Here is a 21,807-nt window from a genome sequence, read left to right as displayed (position 1 = left end):
AAGCTAGACACCCACTTACTAGTTTTTCACAAAACATGTGAACAAGGCCTCTGGCTTTGAGCTGGGATTCACAGAGAGGGCTACATTTCTAAGATTAAGAAGTTACCAACTGGGCTCCATGGTTACAGCTGGCAGGGAGAAAAAAAAGACAAGAAAAAAGCTCTCCCACTCCAGGTGTCCTTAAAACCTTAACTTGCCCAGAACAGAGGGAAAAAAAAAAAAAAAACAGAAACGAAAACTTTTTTTTTTTTTGTGAACTTCTGCAGACAGTGAACTTCTGAGCCCCTTCCCTTACATGTTGGGTACAAAATTCTGAAACTACCTAAATTTGGGGTTCAGGTGATTAATTCATTACAACAGAAGCAATGCCCTCTAAATCCAGTTGCAAACAATAGGTCTTTTTCCCTGTCTTCGATGCTATCTTAGATGCCTTGCCTTGTCCGTCCCTACAACAGTATAATTCTATATACTTAAACATTGTTTATGTTATCATAAAATTGTCAAAAGATGTGATTAATTATGTAATGTTGCAGATGTTTCCCAGAGTGTGCTATCATGACGCAGGTTCATTTAAATATCAAATAGGGGGGCATACAACCCAGTTCCGCTGGGAACCTGTATCCCTCACTTTAGCCATCCTATTAGGAAAAGGAGTTGCTGCAGGGGTGGGCACAGGAACCACTGACCTAGTCCATGGGACACAACAAATTACCCAATTAGAAGCAGCAATAGACCAAAACTTAATGATATTAAAAACCTCCATCACAGCTTTATAAGAATCTTTAACCTCTCTGAATTTATTTTACAGAACAGGCGAGGGTTGGACCTCATCTTCATGAGAGAAGGGGGGCTTTGTGCTGCATTGAGGGAAGAATGTTGTTTTTATGCCGACCATACTGGAGTTGTAAAAAAAATCTGAGTAAATTAAGAAGACGCCTTTAAGAGTGTCAACAAAAGAGAGAGGCACAAAAATGGTTGTTTGAGTCTTTCTTCACACAGTCCCCCTGGTTAAATATGCTTTTATCAGCCCTGTCCAGTCCATTAATAATCCTCATATTATTGCTAATTGTAGGACCCTATTTGCTCAAATGTGTAGTTTCCTTTCTACAAGCTCAAATTGGATAAGTTAAACTTATGGTAATCAGACAACAATATACCTCACTACCAGACATAAAATGTGAGACCCCCCAATGATCACTTTTATGATTAAAAGTAACCAGAATAAGAAGTGTGGAATGAAAGGTTATTAAAATAGGTACTGGTCACTTCCTGTTTTTCTGTATGCTTAACAAAACACTGTTGAAATCTTGAGATCTGTTTGCTAATCTTATTCCCAGAATGTGATGTCCCCAACTGCCAAACTGTTGAATGTACTACCTCTCCCATTGGCACCCAAACCACTCACTCGACCTGAACCATCAATAAACTTCCCTCCCTGCCCACACCAAGTAAAGTACATAAGCTCTGCTTAAGCTGTTTTCAGGGCTCTATTCTCTATTCAAGTGAGCTCTGAGCCCCAGCATGCTGGACCCCCAATAAACCTTTGCTGATGGATGAGACGGTCTCTTCATGGTCTCTTCTTCCGACGCTTGCCTGACCTTTACATTGGTACAATCATAAGTGTGAACTTTGCTTTGTGTGTCCAGAATATTACTGTAGTAAAATGTATATGTAGATCAGGTGATGTGAGTGTTTCTTTCACCATATCTGGGAGCAATATATTTAAGATGTATGAATTAGTATTGGGGGTAGAAAGAGGTGTACAATGAGTCTATGAATATAGAGATAATGCATGAATAGACTATACTGTGAATAAATAATATAACTGGTTCCAACTTTAACTAATGGATGGAATTGATATCTGAAAATATACAGGAAATATTATATTGATATAATACATTTAATCCTACCTGTTATACATCTAATGGTAATATTAGGGTTATGTATTATCATGAAGAGTGTGAATTTTGCTTCAAAAGTGATTATGGAAATTGAAAATAATGTGTTTGGAAAGAAGTCTCATGAAAAGACTAGTCAAGAAACCTGGAGGTATACATGTGTTCTGAAGCAGAAAGTGATTGAAAGTGAAACAAATGCCTATATATTTGCTAACTTGTGGATGAAATATATATATCCTATGATCTGCAAAAATTGAAGAAATAGTAATGTACCAGTGTTGAATAAAAATGAATGATAAAATACACATAATGTCCCATAGGAATCTACTTGAATTGATGTTAAACTGGTTCAGTTACTGTATAAATATTAGGATTTGTATGCACCATTCACTGAAGTTAGTTTTCAGTACTAGGAAACAAATATGTATTTCAGGTGGATGAATATTTCTGAGAATAATCTTGTGAAAAGTTGATTATAAATCCACATACATGAATATGAATGAATTTAGGGAGTGTATAATAAGACACATATATTTCATATTTTGAAAAAAATGGAGATTTATATATATATATATATATATATATATATATATATATATATATATATATATACACACACCCCCAGACACACACACACTGAGACATTAAAAATAGCAATATATATGCCAATTGAAATTCACAATGAATTATACATAACCCACAGTTATGAACATCAATTTATGTATAATGTTGTTCAACTAGGAAGCTCACCCATAGGTTGAATTTTCAGTTCCAACAGCGTTTAGGAGGAGTGATCTGTTTTCACAATTTGTATCTGCCAATTCAGCCACCTCACAAGAATGGAAGTGTGTTACCAGTTAGGATTCTATATGTGCATATAAAAATACATGTCCTGAATAGTCCTCAGAGTAAGGGAGACAGGAATTCACATATTTCTTAAATTTAAAAACACATGGAGAACTATTTCAAAAAAATTGACAAGATTTATAACTTCTAACCTATATAATGCAAAAGGCAAGTTCAACTATACACCATGCCTCCTCTGAACTGCTTGTATTTCTATTCTGTTTGGGTTATTTTCTCCAACATATTAGGATTAGTAGTCAGAGTCTAGTAGGTTATGTGTTAGTGTCAGAGATTCAGTATTTCAAATGGAAAATTGGAAAATGTATCCAATGTGTATGCAAATATGTGCTACACAAAAATCTTCCCACTCTCATCCAGAACAATGCCTTAACATTACCTTCACCCCAAGTAAGACACAATTAGAGGAGAAGAGTTTGAAAATTTGTGAATACATACCTGGAATGGAATATGATCAGGAATTCACAACCATGGAGGTGCTAGAGAAGTTTCCAAAAGTAAGGGAAAGGGTTAATACTCCACAAACATGGAGCTCTGCTGGCCTAAAGACTTCTTGAGAAACTGTCTCTGAGTCTAGGCACTTGAAATATATGTTGTTGTCAGGAGCTTTTGCTTCTTTTCTAGTGAGACGATCAAAGTTGTGTCAGCATCTATGTGTCCTGTAGGACATAGATTGTAATATTCCAATGAACATGAGGGAACAGTGCTGAAATCACTCTTCGTAGGTATACTGTGGCCACTGTGGGCTAAGTGTCTCCCCGTGTGGACTGTATAGTCATTAGTTCCTCCTCCACTCTTCATTGTGTTCCTTGCTGCTGCACTCGGAGTTTGGTATTTGCTTCATGAAATACATGGAGTTCAACTGGGACACAGTACTGGTGGGAGTTCTGTCACGTATGGTGGGTCACGGTCTGCAGGAGAATGCAGCAACCAGGTTTCTATCCCACTTAGTTTGCCCCCTTGAACATAGCAAGCTGATTCTGAACATTGCCTTGAAACCATTCCATATATCAAGATGCATTTTCATAGCAAGGTCAGCTGGCTGCACCATGTTAGTAACAAGCCATTTGGAAGCCAATGCCAGATCCACATGGCCCCACCACAGAAGTTTTATCACACACCTGCCCACCACTGTTCTAGGACAACTACTCAGCAGCCTCCAACTTATTGGAATCTCTGCTCTACACCATTTTCATGAAACCCAGTCAATCAAGGCACTGTCTGGTATACTGATGATCAGAAACAGGGTATCAAAAAGTTGTGCAGTGCCACCTGGTCATGGGAATTTCAAAAATTTCGTAGTATTTAACTAGCCATTTTTCAAGATGAAGTTGGAGACACTGTGAGTTTCAATTCATTGAGGAACCATAATTGGAGAGGAAGCTCATTTCAATGAAAGATCTGGAGAACTCTTATAGGCAAGGCTTCCAAAGAGTGGCCAAAAGGTCACATGAAGCCTGGTCCGTTGAGGTCTACATGTGAGGTCCATGTGTGTTTTGACTCTCAACAATGGTTGCCAAGTCTTTCAGAATAATATCATGTGATATCCTGGCTGAGATTTCCAGTCTCTGTGCATAGTGACCCTGATCACATTTTTCAAAGGAAACTCTCATGCATGGCCTCCTAAAATCTAAACACAATTCATGGCAATACTTCTCTGAGGTCAGTTTCAGAACTCAGTCTCTAAGGGGAATCACACCAGAGTTCAGGCCCAGGAGGACCCAGTCATCTCTTCCAACTGCCACACAAATGACCACAATTAAAATAAAAGCACTCCCACATGGGCCTCATCTTCTTCCATATAGGCACTCATCATAAACTCTGGCTGGAAGTTTCCATGAGGGACGCAGCACAAGACATTTTCCAAAAAATCTCCCTTGCTCCTCATTTGCCTAAAGTCAGGGTGGCCTGTACACCCTTCCTTTGAACAAGGAGTGATCAAATAACCCTGCCATTAATACTGCTCTGCTTCTCCAATTTGAGGCCTACTGACTGTCAGGTATAGATTCTTTATGTGATTTGGAGTCATGAGAAAACACAAGCACCTATGGGCTATCCTCTGAAGGGCTTTGAAGAACTCATTTGACCCAAAGGTTCCCTATTCTCACTTGATGGAAGTCAGAAACTGAAAAGTTTGGGCAAACGTCGGAGGAAAAGAGCACCAAGAGACTGTCTCATGCCACAGCAAAGGGTTTATTGGGGGGTCCAGCATGCTGGGACTCAGAGCTCACTCCAGAGGAGCAAAGAACAAAAAGCCCCAAGAACAACTTGAGCTGAGTTTATATTCATTCTTTAGAGGGGGCAGGGACTTTACATACATCATATCTTCCTTTAGCAAATCATCATATACCACGTGAAAATCAAATAACAACTCTAAAAGATGATTAGCACATTCATTGGCAGGAACAGGTCGGGCAGCGGGTGATTGGTCAGCCCTGAGAAGGAGTATACATTTAAACTGATTGTTTGAAGCCCTGAGGTGTATACGTGCTGAGCTGCACGGTTTCGGGGAAGGGGTTGTTAAGTAACTAGGTGGTCAGGGAAGATATCAACTCACATCTAATGGGAACTTCCGGGAATTGTCTTAACTGCCACAGGAATTTCAGTTTCTGAGTGCAGCTTGGAAACTTTTCAAAACCTGGTTGTTTACGTTTCAATTTCAATTTCTTTTATTCTTTCATTTTCCACTCCTTTTTCTGACTACTTTTAATCTTAAAAGTAATGAATCATAATTATTGCGGGTTCTCACATTCTATTTCTGCAAGTGGAGCATATTTCTGTCTGATTACTATTAGTTTTATCTGCCCAATCTGAGCCTGGAAAAAGGAAACTATTAGGTTAAGCAAACAAGGTCCCACAGTTAGTACCAGCATAAGGATGATCAGGGGTCCATCTAAGGCTGATAAGAGTGTAGTTAACCAGAGGGACTGGGTAAAACACGACTCAAACGACCCTTGTTGAATCTCCCTTTCTCTCTGGTGCACTTCAAGGCATTTTCTTAATTTACTCATGGATTATTTTGAAACTCCAGTATGGTGAGCATAAAACAACATTCTTCTCTCAGTGCAGCACAGAGGCCCCCCTCCCTCATGAGGAGGAGGTCTAATCCTCGCCTGTTCTGTAAAACAACTTCAGAGAGAGAGGTTAAGGATTCCTGCAAAGCTGTGATGGGGGTCTCTAAGATCTTCAAGTCTTGATCTATTGCTGTTTCTAATTCGGCCATTTGTTGTGACCCACGGATCATAGAAGCTGTTCCCATACGCACTCCTGCAGCAGCTCCTATCCCTAATAGAATGGCTAGAGTAAGGGACACTGGCTCCCTGCGAAATCGGATTGTTTGTCCCCCTAGTAGACCTTCAAATGATTCTGCATTATCATAGAGCACCCTGGGGAGTATCTGCACCATTATACAATTATTTACAGAGCTGTGCAATACCTGGGCTGAAATGCATGGAGTTCTGACTGTGTGGAGTTCAGTACCATAAAGGTTCCTTTAATTAGTTCCCAGGGGGAGGAGTCAGCTGTACTCTGGACTGGGAAAGTAGGCAAAGATGGAAACTGGGAAGTATGAGATGGTAGAGGGGTTCTGGAAGATCTACCAGTGACCAAAGTCATTATCAGGGCCATAAATATAGAATTGCATTCCCCAAGCATTTCCCATAGGCCATGTTGTTCTGAGGTAGCCCCTTCCTTTGGAAGTGAAAGTTATATTGAAGGGGTAACATAGACTATTCTTTCCACAGCGAGTTTTTGACACCACTTGGCTAGCGGCACATTTCTTGGAATCAATCCAGGTGTCATTTGGTCCTACCTGAATCATACTGTCTGGGAAGTTTGGGTTCCACCATGCAGCTCCCGTTTGTTCACAACCCCAATATCTACAATAAAATCAATGGGTCCTCCACAGATTTGGGCCTGTTTGTGACTTCAGAAATCAGCTGGGCACACATAATATTCAAGACTGGCTAGTTTACACCTGAGCTGCGGGAGATGACATCCATAATTTATGGGGTAAGGTGGTCTATGTTGCCCTGGTTTGGGTTTGAGTGGTATCTGTGTGGGGTCCTCTATGTCAGGAAGATCCCAGTCAGAGAGGCCTATGACAAGCTGACAAATGTCCGGGTGGAGAGATGGCCACCGAGTTCCTAAGGGGGCTGTATGGGAAATAGACCACACTACTTGCCCAGTAGGATTTATAACTTGCCATTGTTGCTGAACAGGCTGATGGGGATTAGGACTGCTTGTGGTCAGGGGAAGAATCCATAGACTTACCCACACGATGGACACACAACTTGAGATGGTTACAAGTCTCTTCCAGTTTCCAGCCAGAGTCTGGACAGGGCGCAGGCATGAGATGGGTGGCATTGATCCAGGAAGCGATCCCATCCACTTTCACCACTGTGGGTGTTAAAAGTAGTACATGGTATGGTCCTTTCCAGCGGGGTTTCAGGGATGACACCTGATCCCGTCTCACGTAGATGAAGTCTCCCACTTGATATCGATGTGGGGTTCCCTCGTCTCCAGGCTGATAAGCAGAGGCCAACTGTTTCCACAGGTATCGCTGGGTGCTGGGATTGTTCAAGGGCTTTAAGTCTGTCAAGCAAAGGGGTGTGAAAGGAATCATTAAGTCTCAGAGTTGGCGTTAGGTCCCTTACTGGAGGAGGGGCAACATAGAGAATTTCATAAGGGGTGAGGTTACACAAAGAGGCGGAGGGGGTATTTCTTGCACAAAACAGTGCATAAGGTAGGAGAATAGTCCAAATTTTTATGCCGGTTTCCAAGCTTAATTTCGTTAAGGTCTCTTTGGTGGTTCTATTCATTCTTTCTACCTGTCCGGAGCTCTGGAGTCAATAAGCACAATGTAACTTTCAATTAATCCCCAGGTTCCTGGCGAATCCCTTACTTACCTGGGCCATGAATGCCGGTCCGTTATCGGACCCTATTACATTAGGCAGAATGAACCGTGGAAAATGTCTTCTAGGAATTTTTTGACAACCATCTGAGCCGTTTCTTTCTTCATGGGGAAGGCTTCGACCCATCCTGAAAAAGTATTTGAAAAAGACTAGGAGATATTTAAGTTCATACCTTGCTGGCTTAATTTCAGTAAAGTCCACTTCCCAGAATTGTCCTGGTCTGGTTCCTCGTATGTGCTTCCCTGCAGGAAGCTTGGATGGGTAAGTATTAACTAATTAGCAGACGTGACAAGCTCTAGTCACCTGCTCAGCTATTTCTTTCCTCTGTGAGTCAGTCAATACTAAGTCCTTTTTTCGGTCCTTTAAGAGTGCCCATAACTTCTTTGAGCCTAAGTGGGTGAGCTAGTGTATGACTTTTACATAAAGGTGGGCTTTTTGAAATTGTAAACTTGGCTCTGTAGGGCCTCAGAGTTCTGTATCTGTCTCCTCAGATGATAAGTTGCCTGAATGTTCCGGTGCAGCAAAATCTCTTGATTGTTGTTCCCCCCGGTGTGGAAAAAGTTAAAAGAGTCACTCCATTTAGGGCTGCCAATTAACCTTCCTCCTCTGCCCTTCTGTTTCCAACCACCACGGCGTCGTTTCCCTTCTGGTGCCCTGGACAGTGCACTATTGCTAGTTCCTTAGGGCCCTACACTGCTGAGAGAAAGTGGAGGATCTCATATTTGTTCTTTAATTCTTTCTCAGTGGAGGTTAATAGCCCCCTTTGCTGGTAAATAGTTCCGTGCACATTTGCAGTGGCAAATTCATACCGGCTATCAGTGTATATGGTGGCCCTTTTGCCTGTTACTAGTTCCAATGCTTTCGTAAGGGCAATTACTTCTGGTTTTTGGACTGATGTCTCTTCTGGGAGACCAGAGGACCAGATGACATTAGTTTTGCTTACTACTGCTACTCCACCCGCCACTTACCATCTTGGAGGAACTGCTGCCGTTCATAAAACATACGACTTCAGGGCGAGGCAGAGGCTGATCCTTCAAGTCTCGTTGTATACTGGTTTCTTCTGCCAGTATGTGTTGACACTCATGAGCGATGGGTCTTGATGATCCTTCGGGCAGCAGTGTAGCCAGGTTGAGTGGAGCAGGGGGTCCCAGCGTTATTCTGTCTTTGTCTAGAAAGAGGCTCTGGTAGTGGGTAATTCTGGAGTTTGATAGCCAGCTCGCTGTAGGCTGACAGATGATGCTCTCCAGGGCATGGGGGGCTATAATGGTTAGCTTCTGTCCCAACGTTCATTTATGAGTATCTTTTATTAGAAGGACTGTCGCTGCTATAGCTCTTAAGCAATGGTGCCACCCGTTAGCCACTGGGTCCAGTTTATTTGATAAGAATGCTACCGGCCTTTTCCAAGGTCCCAAAGTCTGAGTGAGCACAACCCGTGCTATTCCTTTCTTTTTCTCGATGTAGAGAGTGAAGGGTTTTTCTACATCTGGGAGTGCTAAGGCTGGAGCAGATAGCAGCGCCTTTTTTTGACATTATCAGAAGCTTGTTGGTGCTCAGGGGTCCATTGGAAGTGGGAATCCCCCTTTATCATCGGGTATAAAGGGGCAGCCAGAGACGCGATCCCAGGAATCCGTAACCTGCAAAAGCCGGCAGTCCCAAGAAACTCTCTGAGTTCTCTCTTATTAGATGGGGGCGGTATATACACAAAGGTTCGTTTTCTGGGCTCAGTGAGCCATCATTTGCCACCCCTAAGAGAATAACCCAACGAAGATTACGTCTTGCTGACAAATTTGGACCATTTTGGCAGAAGCCCTATATTCAAGCCGAGCAAGCTTGGATAAGAATGCTTGGGTCCCAGACTCAGAGTTCTCCTTGGTGTCGGCTGCCAGTAGCAGATCATCCACAAATTGAAGTAGAGTGACTTCGGGGTGTGCAGTTCTGAAGTCATTGAGGTCCCTGTGGAGTGCTTCATCAAAGAGATTGGGTGAGTTTTTGAACCCCTGTGGGAGTCTAGTCCAGGTTAGTTGGCCAGATGTTCCTGTTTCTGGGTCTATCCACTCAAAGGCAAACAGAAACTGATTGTAATAATGTAGGGGCAAGCAGAAGTAAGCATCTTTTAAGTCCAGCACAGTGTACCATTTCCACTCCAGATTCAGAGTGTTAAGCAAATTATAAGGATTGGGTACCTTGGGGTGAATGTCCTGCACTCTTTTGTTGATATATATTAGGTCTTGAACAGGAAGATAGTCCCCAGTTCCTGGCTTTCTTACTGAGAGCAGGGGGGTATTCTAGGCTGATTGACAGGGACTTAGGACCCCAAGAGCCAGATATTTCTGAATTAGGGGCCTTATCCCATTTTTAGCTTCTTTGCTTAGAGGATATTGTTTAACACTGATTGGAGAGGCAGACGCTTTTAATTCTACTACTATTGGAGGTTGTTTTACATCTAGACCTAACCCAGCAGTTTTTGCCCAGGCATTAGGATAATCTTTTATTCATTTCTGGGGTAATTTGCCTGTTTGATCAGTCCTAGGGTGCGCGAAGAGTTGATGTTCATCTCCTATGCACATAGTCAAAGCCGTGACTATGGGAGTTTTTACTGAAGGCTTTAGAAACTCCACTTCGGGACCATCAGGGTTAAAGGTTATTCTAGCCCTGAGTTTGGTAAGCAGATCCCTGCCCATCAATGGGGCTGGGCATTCTGGGATTACTAGGAAAGAGTGGTGGACATTTCCATTTCCTAGGCCCATAGTCCTCCTAGTTGTCCAAGCCTGATATCTATTGAGATTAGCCCCTTGAACAAGGGACCATTTATTTGATAGAGGGCCCAGTGGGGTCTTAAAGGCTGAGTATACTGCTCCTGTATCCACTTCAAAGTTCACTGGTGTCCCCTCTACTTCAAATGTTACTCTGAGCTCGGGGAGGGGATCTGAGCCCCGACTTTTCTAGTCCTCTTCTAGAGTCAGCATGGTAGGCTGGCATCTCTGCTTCTTTTTGTGGCACTCTTTGGCCCAGTGTCCTTTTTCTTTACAGTAGGCACATTGATCTGAGGCCAGGGGCAGCCTTTGGCCTCAGCCCAGGTAACCCTTTCTGTCTCCCTGCTTTTTAACTTCTGGCCTACTTGCTGCTGTGACCAGAACCTTAGGCAATGCTTTACTCTGCCATTTGCTCCTTTCATCCTCCTTTTGTTCCCTTTCCTTCTTTCTCCTCTGTTCCCTCTCCTCCTCAGTTTCTCTCTTATAATATACTTTCTCAGCTTCTCTGACTAAGTCTCTTAAGGTCATATCTTGTAATCTATCTAGACGTTGTAACTTTCTCTTAATATCTAGGGCAGCCTTCGCAATAAAGGCCATTGCAACAGATGACTTTTGGTTTTCTGCCTGAGTATCAAAAGGAGTATATTCCCTATATGCTTCCATAATTCTCTCCAGAAACATACGGGAGAATCTTTAGGCCCTTGGATAATCTCTCTTACATTGGCCAAATTAGTTGGCCCTCTGGTGGCCACTTGGAGACACGCTATTAGAGTCCGGTGATAAGTGGACAGATGCTACCTACCTTCAAAGTTGTTGGGGTCCCAGTTGGGTCAGTTCATGGGTCCGTAGGGACGGAGAGAGAGCATCACAGGGGCTTCCGAGTTTTCTATTATCCGTCGCCGGCGGGCGGGTTCCTTTAGGTGGCCCAGCTTCCTCCATGGGAGGAGGGTCTGTTGCTGCTGCGGGGAAGTCCCCTGAAGGGCTTGAGTTAGGCCCAATTGCCTCTAGCAGCGAAGAGGCTGAGTCAGCGGCGGGAGGATCATCAGGAACGTGTTGGGACTTGGGGAGTGAGGGTAGAGGATAAGGAGGGGGAGGAGTGTCCAGTCTTGTGACTCTGGGAGAATGGAGGGAAGAGGGGGAGGGGCGGAAGGTTTGAATGATAGGATCTGGGGGAAGGGGTATATGGCTGTTAATCTGGGTGGCCACGTGGCCCCGACTGAAAGAGAATATCTCTGAATTTTCAGATTACAGGGAAGTAGAAGAATCCTTCTTGGGGCCCCCCGACTCTGAGGATGGGCGATTCTGAAACACAGAAAGTCTGCCTGGTCAGGCATTTTACTGAAAAAGATAGATTCTGGGCCCTTGAGTGAAAATCAGTCCAATGATGAGGGGTCAGGGACAGAGTCGTGGAAGTGCTTTGTCCCATAATGAGAGTTACTCAAACAGGGACAGTGAAGACACAAACGCGAAAGAGACAAAGACAAAGAGTAAACATTTAACATGAGTCAAAGACAAAGATTAGAACTGAGTAACTGGCAAAACCTGATGGGTTATACAATAAAGATAGACAGTAAACTCAACAGAGTTTGGGACAATGAACAAAACTGACTAGCTGGCAAAACCTGATGGGCTGGCAAACTGAATCCTAAATCTAAATACGAGAACATGAATGAATTTAGGGAGTGTATAGAAGACACATATATTTTATATTTTGAGAATTCTGGAGAGTGTGTCTGTATATATATATACACACACACACACACACACACAAAACACACACACAGACATTAAAAAGTAGCAATATATATGCTAATCGAAATTCATCATGAAATATATATCATCCACATATGCAAAAGTATTTATTTTACTGAACAGGGATTCATATACAATGTGTTTCTACTAGGAAGCTTATCCACAGGTTGAATTTTCAGTTTCAACAGCGGTTAGGAGGAGTGATCTTTTCTCACAATTTGTATCTGCCAACTCAGACAACACACAAAAATTAACCTGTGATACCAGGTAGGATTCAATATGTGAATATCAATATACATGTGCTGAATAGTCTATAGAGAAAGTCAGACAGGAATTCACATATTTGTTAATTTTAAAAACACATGGAGAATTATATTAACCAAAAATTGACTAGATTTAAAACAAATACCCTTTATCATGCAAAAGGCATGTCCAAACATACACCATGCCTCCACTGAACTGCTTGTATTCCTATTCTGTTTGGGTTATTTTTCTCTACATCATATTAGGATTAGTAGTCAGAGTCTAGTAGGGTATGGGTTAGTGTCATGGTTTCAGTATTTTGATTGGAAAATAGGAAAATGAATCCAATGTGTATGCAAATATGTGCCACACAAAAATGTTCCCACTCTCATTCAGAACAATGCCTTGACATTACCTTCTCCCCAAGTAAGACACAATTAGAGGAGAAAGGTTAGAAAATCTGTGAATGCATATCTGCAATGGAACATGCTCAGGAGTTCACAAACATGGAGGTGGTAGAGGAGTTTCCAAAAGTATGAGTCAGGGTAAACACTCCACAAACATGGAGCTCTGCTGGCCTAAAGACTTCTTGAGAAACGGCCTCTGAGGTTGGGCCCTTGAAATATATATTGTTGTCAGGAGCTTTAGCTTCCTTTGTAGTGAGACCATCAAAGCTGGGTTTGCATATATGTGACTTGAAGGACATGGTTTCCTAATTTTTAATAAATATGAGGGAGCAGTGCTGAATTTTCTCTTTGTAGATAAACTGTGGCCACTGGGGGCTAAGTGTCTCCCCATGTGGACTGTGAAGCCATTTGGTCATCCTCCACTTTTTGTGGTGTTTCTTCCTGCTGCACTGGGAGTATGATATTTATTTCAAGAAATACATTGAGTTCAACTGGGACAGAGTGCTAGAGGGAGTTCTGTCAGGTGTGGTGGGTTAGGGTCTGCAGGAGAATGCACCAAAAACTCTTCTCTCCCACAAAGCTTGTCCCCTTGACCATAGCAATCTGATTCATAATATTGCCCTTAAATCTCTCCATAAACAAAGATGCCTCTACATATAAGGGTGTGCCATCTACACTATGTCAGTTTCAAGCCATTTGAAGCCAATGGAAGATACACATGACCCCACCACAGATGTTCTATCACACACCTGCACACCACTGCTCTAGGCCCACTGCTCAGCAGGCTCCAAATTACTGGCATCTTTGTTCTACACCATTTTCATGAAACCCAGTTAATCAAGGCACTGTCTGGTACACTCATGATCAGTAACAGGACATCCAAATATTCTCCAATGCCACCTGGTCATGGGAATTTAAAAATATATCACAGTATGTATCTAGGATTAGGAAGATAGTCGGTAGGATTAGAAAGAAGAGTGAGTAAAGGATTTGGAAAAAACGTTCTGTTTCTCCAATTTGAGGCCGACTGTCATTTGTGGGCGACTCTCTTGCGTGACCTCCTAAAATTCCAACACAATTCATGGCAATACTTCTCTAAGGTCATTTCCAAAACTCTGTTTCTAAAGGGAATCACACCAGAGTTCAAGCCCAGGTGTGCCCAGTCTTCTCTTTCAACCACCACACAAATGACGACATTTAAAAGCAAAACTCTCCCACATGGCCCTCATCTTCTTTCATATAGACACTCATCATAATCTCTAGCTGGAGGTTTCCATGAGGGGAGCAGAGCAAGACAGTGTCCACAAAGCTCCCTTGCCCCTAATTTGCCTAAAGTCAGGGTGGCTTGGACACCCTTCCTGCGAACCAGGAGTGATCAAATAGGCCTGCTATTAATACTGCTCTGCTTCTCCAATGTGAGGCCTACTGACTGTGGGGTTTTGATTCTTTATGTGAATTGGAGTCATGAGAAAACCCAAGCACCTCTGGGCTGCCCTCTGTAGGGCTTTGAAGAACCCATTTGAGTGAGTCAAGGAGTTGGACAATAAGTTCTTTAGGAATATGCTTTTGCTGAGAGATGTCAGCACATTTAAAGGGTCATTCCCAATGATGAACTGGAGAAAAGGTGTTTGAGAGGAGATATAAATAGAGACATTAGGAAATCAGGCAAAGAACAAAGTGAGTGGTAGCATAAGACATTTTTAACAGGGTTGAGGTTGAATATATAATCTTAGGAAAAAACAGATATGTAGTCACCAATACGAATGATATTTGAGAGCATTAGGGAACCAGGACATGGCTGTTGTTAGTAATACATGCTCACATTCAATTTAGGTTTTGGTACAAATATAAGTGTGACCCTTGCATTTTGTGTCAGGAATATTACTGCGATGAAATGTATGTGTACATCAGGTGACTAGAGTATTTCTTCCACCATTTCTGAAAGCAATATTTTAAAGACTTATAAATTAGTATTGGGGATACATTTAGCTGTACTCTGAGCCTATGAATATAGAGATGATGCCTTAATAGACCATACTGTGAATAAATAATATAACTGGTTCCACTTTTAATAATGGATTGAATTGATATCTGAAAATATATAAGAATTTTATGTTGATATACAATCATTCATTCCAATCAGTTATACATCTATAGCTAATAATAGGATTACAGTTTATCATGATGGGTGTGTGAGTTTGCTTCAAAAGTGATTATGGAAATTGAAAATAATGTGTTTGGAAAGAAGTCTCGTGAAAAAACCAGTCAAGAAACCTGGCGGAAAACATGTGTTCTTAAGCAGGAAGTGATTGAAAGTGAAACAAATGCCTATAAATTTGCTAACTTGTGGAAGAAATATATATCATATCATGTGCATAAAATGAAGAAATAGTAATGTACCAGTGTTGAATAAAAATGAACGTCAAAATAGACATCATGGAACATAGGAATCTACTTGCATTGATGTTAAACTGGGTCACTTACTGTAGAAATATTAGTATTTGTATGCACCATTCACTGAATTTAGTTTTCAGTACTAGGAAACAAATATGTAGTTCAGGTGGATTAATATTTCTGAGAATAATCTTGTGAAAAGTTGATTAGAAATCCAAATACATGAACATTAATGAATTTAGGGAGTGTATAATAAGATGCATATATTTCACATTTTGAAAAATCTGGAGAGTATATATATGTATATATAAAACCCACACAGAGATATTAAAAAGCAGCAATATATTTGCCAATCAAAATTCATCATGAAATATATATCATTCACAGATCCAAAAATATTTATTTTACTGAACATGAATTTATATATAAAGTTTTTCAACTAGGAAGCTCCCCCAATGGTTGAATTTTCAGTTTCAACAGCGTGTAGGAGAAGTGATCTCTTCTAAAAATTTGTATCTGCCAAGTTAGCCACCTCAAAACTATTTTCATGTGATACCAGGTAGGATTCTATATGTGCATATACAAATACATGTGCTTAATAAGCTACAGAGAAAGGAAGACAGGAATTTAAATATTTGTTAACTTTAAAAATACACGGACGACTACTTCAATAAAAAATTGACTAGATTTATAACTCCTACCCAATATATTGTAAAAGGCAAGCCCAACTGTAAACCACCCCTCCTCTGAACAGCTTGTTTTTCTATTCTGTTTGAATTATTTTTCTCCATTATATTAGAATTAGTAGGCAGAGTCTAGTAGGGTATGGGTTAGTGTCAGGGATTCAGTATTCCAATTAGAAAATTGGAAAATGAATCCAATGTGTATGCAAATATGTGCTACAAAAAAATCTTCCCACTCTCATCCAGAACAATGCATTGTCATTACCTCCGCCCCAAGTAGTACACAATTAGTGGAGAAGAGTTAGAAAATCTGTGAATACATATCTGAAATGGAATATGCTCAGGAGTTCACAACATTGGAGGTGGTAGAGGAGTTTCCCAAAGTAAGGGACAGGGTAACATTCCACAAATATAAAGCTCAGGTTCCCTAAAGACTTATTGAGAAACTGCCTATGAGGTTGGGCACTTGAAATATATGTTGTTGTAAGGAGCTTTTGCTTTCTTTCTACTGAGACCATCAAAGCTGGGTCTGCATCTATGGGACCTGAAGGACATGGTTTCTTATTTTCCAATGAACATGAGGAAGCAGTGTTGAATTCTCTCTTTGTAGGTAAACTGTGGCCAATAGGGGCTAAGTGTCTCCCCGTGTGGACTGTGAAGCCATTTGATCTTCCTCCATTTTCGAGGTGTTTCTTGGTGCTGCACTGGGAGTTTGGTATTTGCTTCATGAAATACAAGGAGTTCAACTGGGACACAGTGCTGAAGGGAGTTCTGTCATGTGAGGTGGGTCAGGGTTCTCAGGAGTATGCACCATCCAGGCTTCTATCCCTCATAGCTTGCCCCTTTGTCCATAGCAACCTGGTTCTGAACATTGCCCTGAAACCTCTCCATATAACAAAATGCCTTTACATAAAATATTCTGCTGGCTGCACCATGTCAGTCACAAGCCATTTGGAAGCCAATGGCAGATCCACATGGGCCCACAAAGATGTTTTATCATACATCTTTCCACCTCTACTCTTGGTCCACCACTCAGCAGGCTCCAACTTACTGGTATCTCTGTTCTACACCATTTTCGTGAATCCCAGTCAATAAAGGCACTGTCTGATACACTCATGATCAGACGTAGGACATCCAAAGATTTCCCAGTGCTACCTGGTCATGGGAAATTCAAAAATTTCATGGTATTTATCTTGGCATTTTTCAAGGATTAAGTTGGAGGCACTGTGGGTTTCAATTCATTCTGGAACCATTAAATGGTGAAGACGCTCATTTCAATGTAAGCTCTGGAGAAGTTTCACAGGCAAGGCTTTCCAAAGAGTGGCCAAAAGGTCACATGAAGCCAGGCTCATTGAGGTTTACAATGTGAGGTCCATGTTTGTTTTGATTCTCAACTATGGCTGCCATGTCTTTAAGAATATAATCATGCGATATCCTGGCAAGAGATTCCCAGTGCTCTGTGGAAAGTCACCCTGGGCCTAGATCTCAGTTTCCAAGGGCGAGTCTCATGTGTGGCCTTTTAAAATCCCAACACAATTCATGGCAATACTTCTCTGAGGTAAGTTCCTGAACTCAGACTCTATGGGGAATCACACCAGAGTTAAAGCCGAGGTTGACCCAGTCATCTCTTCCAACCGCCACACAAATGACCACAATTGAAACAAAAACATTCCCACATAGCCCTGATTTTCTTCCATATAGACACTCATCATAACTTCTTGCTAGAGGTTTCCATGAGGGGCACAGTCAAAGACAGTGTCCAAAATAAGTTCCCTTGCCCCTCATTTGCCTAAAGTTCGAGTGGCCTGGACACCCTTCCTGTGAAACAGGAGTTATCCAATAGGCCTGCCTTTAATACTGCTCTGCTTCTCCAATTTGAGGTCTACTGACTGTGGGGTTTAGGGTTTTTTTTTTGTATTGGAGTCATGAGAATACGTAAGCATTAATGGGCTAGCCTCTGCAGGGCTTTAAAGAACTCATTTGATCCAAAGGATCCCAATTCTCACTTGATGGAGGTCAAGAACCTTACAGAGGAAGGTGAGAGACTCCATGCACAATGACTGCTTTTTTGTCCACTTTGGTTTTGGATGCACACATGGGATCTTTCTTTACATCCATCAGGTGCTGACAATCTAAGCCACAGCCTCACACAGGGCCAAGCACCTGATTCAGACACATCCCTTTTTAAAGCAATTAAGCAAAGAGCCACAGGTAATTTCCATTCATTTCCATTTGAAAACTGTTTTCTTCAGCCTTCACAAAGGGGTGGCCTGCAGCAAAGACCTTCCTGACTTTCAGGGCTAAAGAACAATAGGTAAGCAAAAAGCCCAAGCAGGGTTTTTCCACTGAGAGGTTAGTAGTCACACTGATATCCAAGTTTTCTGAGATGCTCGCCTTTCTCTTCAGCTATCCAGTATATGGCCATGTGACAGAGCTTGGAGATGGTACATATCTTGGACACAAAACCATGAGCCTATTCTGGAGAGTCGCCAAAACTCAGGAAGAAAACCAGAACTTAGGAAGATAGCAGGTGTTGCCTATTGATAAGGCAAGCCCTGGTCCATTCATTAATTGGGCAGGATAAATGCTGGGAAGGTTTCTACTAGACAGGACACATCCATTGATGCATTCTTTTCTCTAATGTCTACAACCACGGACACAGTGAGATACACAGACTTAAAAACACATGCCTTGTGAAACGACTTAGTAGAAACATTTCACTCCAAACCACGAAACCGTCTTTCCTACCTATTCTCAGAACATGAGACAAAGCCACACACGCACACCCACACCCATAAAGGCACCTCCTTTACCCAAGCAAGTGTGTTACTATCTGGAGTGTCCTATGACTGGTGGGCCACACTATGTTCCCCTGAAATGGCCTGTCCTGTCTCAGATCTGGTCTCCTTGGCAAACCCTGTGAAGTTGTCAGGAGCCAGCGGTGAGCCACTACCTGCTTTCTCAGGATAGGCCCCTCTTTAGAGCTTTCCTGGCATTTGGCCATCGTCATATCAGTAGGTAAAAAAAAGACTGACTCTGTCCTTGGTAAATCCACACAAGTGAGCCCACTGGAACTGGGACTGGGACTGGCTCTGGATGACTGGCTTCCTGGATCCCAAGTACAGAGAGTTCCATCAACAAGGAAGTGAGGTGAGGTCACTTCCTTCAGGAACTGAATGAGGTCACTGCCTTTGCAACCACTTTGCCCTAACAGTTGCTTCCAAGGGTCACATGAGATGGTGGCTGCCTCTAGTTCCTGTGACACTTTCACAATTTAGATTGTTTTTATCAACCCTAGGAACCCGTGAACAGCTCTCCACATAGGCCTGCTTTGGTCCATCTTCTCTTCATTAAAAAGAGAGAGGCTGATTGAGACACAACCCTTCATCCTGACCAGGTTGTTTGCCATGGAAGATGACTTTTACTCTACCAGGTCCTTCATAGCTGCCTACATCTTCTCCAGGGATCATTGCTGCACCGACCTTTGAAGTTCTAAGCAGGGGGAAGATTCACTACATTCTGGTATTGTAAGAACAACTCTGTCCCTGCTCTTCTGTAACGTTAGATTGAGGGAACAGTGTATGGTTAGGGTTAATAACATGTTTGATTTGGGTTAGGAATCATTCTGCTGGATGAATAATGGTATTGGGAACCTGCGATATGTATGAGAATATATAGGTGAAATATATGTATGAAAACAGAAATCTAGGTAAGATTTGAAGCCCAGAAGAGCATTGGGCCCTTTATTGGGATACTTAGCTTTGAATTATGTTCTGCACAGATGTGTCAGATTAATCGATATACAATGGCATAGGAACTTGTACCTTGAATGATTGAATGTAGAAGAGATCATTAGGTCAAAATTGAATGTCGGTAGTGAGAGGTTAATAAAATAGGTACTTGTCACTTCCTGTTTTTCTGTATGCTTAACAAAACACTCTTGAAATCTTGAAAACTCTTTGCTAATCTTGTTTCCAGAAGGTGCTGTCCCCAACTGCCAAACTGCAGAATGTTGTCCCTCATCCGTTTGTACACGAACTGCCCACTCACGCGGACCAATCAATAAACTTCCCTCCTTGCCCTCTCGAAAAATATTATATAATCTCTGCTTCAGCTGTTCTCCTCGCTCTCTGCTATATTCAAGTGAGCTCTGAGCCCCAGCGTGGTGGACCCCCAATAAACCCTTTGTGTTGCATGCGACAGTCTCTTTGTGGTCCTCCGACACTCGCCTGATCTTTTCATATGGAGGTTCCACTGAAATCCAGCAGCGGCGGACGAGAGACTCCATGTGTCCTTGTTTTCACTGTTTGTGTATCTTTCATTATGCGACAGAGCACTTCAATGCCTCTGTCCCTGACCCTTGATCACTGGACCAAAGTTCACTTAAGGGCTCAGGATCTTTCTTTTTCAGTAAATCTCCAGACCTGGCAGACTCTCTGTGCCTCAGAATGGCCCACCTTTGGAGTCAGATGGTATCTAGAAGGATCTTTCTACTTCCCACTAATTTAAAAAGTCAGAGATATTGTCTTTCAGCTAGGGCCACATAGCCATCTGGATCAACAGCCATGTATCTTAACTTGGCAGGACTTCTGCAAATCTCCTCCTCCATGGGTGAAGTCTTTTCTTGCCCCTGCCCCCACTCCTACTCCATACCCCAAAATCTCTCAAACCCTCTACTCTTCTTCCTCCTCCACCCTCTCTTCACCCTTAGTGACAAGATTTGACTCTATTGGATTCTCCTCCCTCTCCTTATCCCCTGTCCTCTTCCCCCACCCTCCAACATACTCTAAGTGATTCCCCTGCTGCTGACTCAGCCTCTCCGCAATTGGAGGAGTACAGCGCCAACCAGATAGTTCCCTGGTGGCACAAACAGCCCCTCCTTCCCTTGAGGAAGCTGGCCCGGCTAAAGGAACTCACCAGCGGTGAATGATTGAAAACCCTGGAACTTCGGTGATGCTCCCGCTGCTTCCCTATGGGCCAATGATTGACGACGGCCATGGGGGAAAAATGCAAGCCTACCAGATTTGGTCTTTCTCCTCTTCAGACCTATATAACTAGATAAATAACAATCCCCTTTTTCCAAGAACCCCACCTGGCTCACAGGTGTGGTGGAGTCATTGTTATTTTCACACTACCCTACTTGGGATGACTGCCAACAACTCCTAAGGACTGTCTTCATGACAGGGGAACAAAAGAGAATACTCCTGGAAGCTGGAAAAAAATATCCTCTGACCAGATGCGTGACCGACACAACTTCCCAACATAATCAAAGCCAGCTTTCCTTTGAACCGACCCAACTGTGGCCCCAAAACCTTTGAAGCTAGGAGCATCTGTCCACTTATCGCCGGGCTCTAATAGTGGGTTTCCGTGTGGCCTCTAGGTAACCAACTAATTAGGCCAAGGTAAAAGAGATTATTAAAGGGCCTGATGAACCTCCCTCTATGTTTCTAGAGAGAATTCTAGAGGCATATAGGAGATATCCTCTTTCTGATCCTCAGGCTGAGGATCAAAAGGCATCTGTCACAATGGCCTTTATTGGGCAAGCTGCCCTGTATATTAAAAGAAAGTTACAATGCTTAGATGGATTACAAGATATGACTTTGAGAGATTTAGTCAGAGAAGCTGAGAAGGTATACTTTAAGAGAGAAACTGAGGAAGAGAAGGGAGCAAAGGGAGAATAAAAGAAACAAAAGACAGACTAAGGCATTGACTAAGGTCCTGGTCACAACAACAAATAGGCCAGAAATTAAGAAACAGGGAGACAGGAAGGGATACCTGGTCCCACACCAGAGGACACCCCTGGCCTCAGATCACTGTGCCTACTGTAAAGGTAAAGGATACTGGGCCAAAGAGTGCCCTAGAAAGAGACAGCCACGCCAGCCAGTCATTCTGACTCTTGA

This window comes from Callospermophilus lateralis, unplaced genomic scaffold (genome assembly GCF_048772815.1).
Source record: "Callospermophilus lateralis isolate mCalLat2 unplaced genomic scaffold, mCalLat2.hap1 Scaffold_600, whole genome shotgun sequence".
Classification (NCBI taxonomy): Eukaryota; Metazoa; Chordata; class Mammalia; order Rodentia; family Sciuridae; genus Callospermophilus; species Callospermophilus lateralis.
Note: the sequence above shows the minus strand (reverse complement) of the source record.